Raw genomic sequence first — 3,746 nt, forward strand, 5'->3', positions numbered from 1 at the left:
CGGCCCTGCCCCCAAGGGCTCCCGGGAAGGCTGGTGCTTTGGGGGAAACGGCCAGAGATGGGCCGGAGTGGACGGAAGTGTGCCCCGCCCAGCTCAGCGCTGAGCTGTGGGGGCCCCTCCCAGGGCACGGGGGTCTGAGCCCAGAGCCGCGCCTGCAGGTGGGCTGTGGTGGGTGGGACACGGGGACAGGCTTCCGTAGGACCGCAGGGGCCCTGACCGCCCGCGCACTGACTGCTCGCTGCCTGTTAAGATGCTTAAAACGGGGACTTCCCTGGTGGTCCCGTGGTTGGGACTTCGCCTTCCAATGCAGGTGGTGCGGGTTGAGTCCCTCGTTGGGGGAGCCGAGATCCCACATGCCTCGCGGCCAAAAAACCGAAACATAAAACAGAAGCAATATTGTAACAAATTCAACAAAGAGTTTAAAAATTGTCCACAGCAAAAAAAAAAAAAAAAAATTAAAAAAAAAATTAAAAAGATGGGTTCTGCAGTTACTCCTCCAAGCCACACAGGGGCGCGCGGGCCTGGAAGAGGGGCGTGGCCAAGGTCGGGCCGCAGGTGGGACCAGTCTCTTGACACCTGGTGGCTCTGCAGGTGGGGGCGGCGCAGCTGGGACGTCCCCCGGGGGCCGGCGGGACAGGCGCTGTAAACTCCACCCACCCCCGATTTTTAAACTCGTGCTGCGGGGACGGGCTTTAGGGCTGCAGAAACTGCTCACATTTGCGTGCCAAGCCCTCGCTGGTCTCTAACTGAAACGTCTGCACTGAGTTGGCTGACTCAAACAGACCAGGGACTTGAGAGGGGAAAAAAGATCTTGGTTATAAAGTTCCACCTTCGCGCGCATGGTTCTTGTGGACACTTGTAGTGTGAAGTTTGCTGCTGGCCCCGTCTGCACCCTTGACCTCTAGCACTGCAATATTCCTCCTGCCCTCGGAGCCAGGTGTGGGAGTGATCCCGGGGCTGTGGAGAGGAGGGGAGGAAGCCTGGTGGACAGACAGAAGGTCTGAGGGCAGAGAGGATATATATCTCAGCCCCGCCTGCCTCAGGGAAGGTGAATCAGGACCCAGAGGGAAAGACCGAGGGCCCTGCTCCTTGTTCTGGGTTTGAGCGGTTGGGATTTATACTCCTGGGGTGTGAAATCGCTCAGTCCTTCCCACCCGCCTTTGCTGCGCCCCCTGGTGGAACCCTGCTGCAACACTCGCTGGGGCAGGAGGGCCTTCCTGCCAGCCCGCCCCCAGGTGTTTGCTCTGGTCCCGTCTGGGATCCAGGTTCCCTCCAAGCAGAGCTGGAGTCGGGGATTCCTCCTCTCACTCAGCGTGAAGCCTGGGGAGTCCAGCCACATCTCTGAGTTAACTTCTCACGTGCTGCTGCTTCCTCCATATGCTGCTCGCGTCTTGATGATTTGTGATCTCATTTTCTGTGAGGGAATCTTCTTGGGCTCTCTGCCCGGGGTGCAAACATCGGGCCAGGGCACAGGCACGCCTCACTTCACTAAATACCAGGCCGATGACCGTGCTTGTCGCCACTCCACTGCAGTGGGTTGAATGTTGACCCCGAAAGATCTGTCCGTGTTGTCACCTCTGGGACCAATGGGTGTTACATCATACGGCAAATGATGTGATGACGGCTCCTGAGAGGAGGAGCCTGTCTTGGTTTCATGTGTGAGCCCTGAATGCAACCGAATGCATCTTAATAATAGACACACGTAGGGGACACGGAGGCAACGTGGATATGGAGGCAGAGAGAGCAGTGATGTGGCCATCACGCCAATAAAAAAAGAGAAAATTAACACATTTCTGTTGTTTTCAGCCATCAGTTTGGTGATTGTTACAGCAGCCATGGGAAACGAGTCCACTCACCTTGGAACTGAGAGCGCCAGTTTCTCTGCGTTCCCCCAAATTTTGTTATTACCTAGGTTTTAAATTTTTCCTTTCTGACGGTTGATCTTTAGAATTCTGCACCAATGTCCTGCGTGCATTATTTCAATACCTGTAAAGTCTCTTTAAAAAGGCAGCTTTAATGAGGTGTAATTTAATAACACTCATCAGCGTTAAGTGTACAACGTGATGAGTTTTTGACAGAAGTACACAATCACACAAGACTTCACGTTCAGCGTGGTTGATGTGGCAGAGAAATTAGTGAGCAGCTCAGCCCTCTGTCCTGGTGTCTTTGCTGCCCTGAGCCATTTCCCCTCAACGCCAGGCCTCAGCTGCCTTCTGTCACGGGGATCCCAGCCCCCATCTCACAGGTCCTTCTACTCCCAGGGTATTATTTTGTTTTGGCTGGTGTATTGTTCTCCTGGGGCTGCTGTAATAAAGTATCACAAACCGGATAACTTAAAAGAACAAATTAATTTTTTCAAGGTTCTGGAGGCCAGAAGTCTGCAATTGAGGTGCCAGCAGGTGGGTTCTTTGCAGAGGCTCTGAGGGAGCACCTGCTCCAGCCCCCCTGGCTTCTCCCAGCTCCTGGCCATCCTTGGCATCCTCTGTCCTGTGGACACATCACTCCACCCTCTGCCTCTGTCTTCTCTCCTAAGGATGCCCTAATCCAGTATGACCTCGACTTGTTACACCTTCAAAGGCCCTATTTTCGAATAAGGTCCTCTTTTGAGGTTCCGGGTAGACAGGATTTTTTGCGGATGCTACTCCAACACACTGAGTCTGGGAAAGGGAGCCAGGAGTCTATGGGGCCCTATTTCCCGCCAGGTGGAAGCTGCACTCCCAGCATCCTTTCCTGAAATCCCTCTTCTGCTTGAGTCAGCAAAGTCGGTGTCTAAGGCTGGCATGCAGGTGTCACTGACCAAGGAGTCTGCCAGAGGTGTGGCCAGGGGACTGCCACGGGTGTGGTGCAAGGTGGCACATGGGCAGGGACCAGCAAGAGACCTGTCTCCCCACCCTGATCCTGTAGGTCTGCCCGGCTTACTGGGTGATACGTAACTTCCAACCCATACGTTCCTGCACGTCTACCCCACGGCCATGTAGCCACACATGACTTCCTAAGGCTGCAGCCTTGGCGCATGGTCAGTGGGTAGTGCGCCCCAATTCATCCCCTCCACCCTGCTCTGCCCACACCTGCAGCAGTTGTCACACGTGGATGTGTTCCCAGGACTTGCAGGGTGTCCTCACAGATGCCAGATGTTCTCACCTTCCTTCCTCTGCCCCTGGGTGACAGAAGGCCCTGCAGGCTAGGGTGGCGGGGGTCGCTGGTGCCCTGTGTCTCAGCCAAGTGAAGGGCCCACTCCTCTCTCCCATGGACATAGTGGGCTGATGGAGAGGGTTGCTCCTGCCACTTTCTCCCCGAGGACTCTACCTGGCGACCGGACGTGCAGCATCTCCTGTGACATCTCACGCCGGCCCATCTGACGGTGCCTTCACTCTGCGTCCTGCTCTGTGGCTGCCCGGCCCCACTGGTCACCTCCACACCTGCCGCGTCCCCCAGCTCGCCCTCTTTACCTTGAGACTGTCTTAGACTTTCTTTTCTTCCCCCTAGTTAATTACAAGCAATTTAGAATAGACTTTGGGACTTCCCTGTTGGCACCGTGGTTAAGAATCGGCCTGCCAATGCAGGGGTCATGGGTTCAATCCCAGGTCTGGGAAGATCCCACATGCCACGGAGCAGCTAAGCCCGTGTGCCACAACTACTGAAGCCCGCATGCCTAGAGCCCATGTTCCGCAACAGAGAAGCCACCTCAATGAGAAGCCTGTGCACCGCAACGAAGAGTAGCCCTTGCTTGCCGCAACTAGAGAAAG

The sequence above is a fragment of the Kogia breviceps genome, chromosome 14 (genome assembly GCF_026419965.1).
Source record: "Kogia breviceps isolate mKogBre1 chromosome 14, mKogBre1 haplotype 1, whole genome shotgun sequence".
In the NCBI taxonomy this organism is placed as follows: domain Eukaryota; kingdom Metazoa; phylum Chordata; class Mammalia; order Artiodactyla; family Physeteridae; genus Kogia; species Kogia breviceps.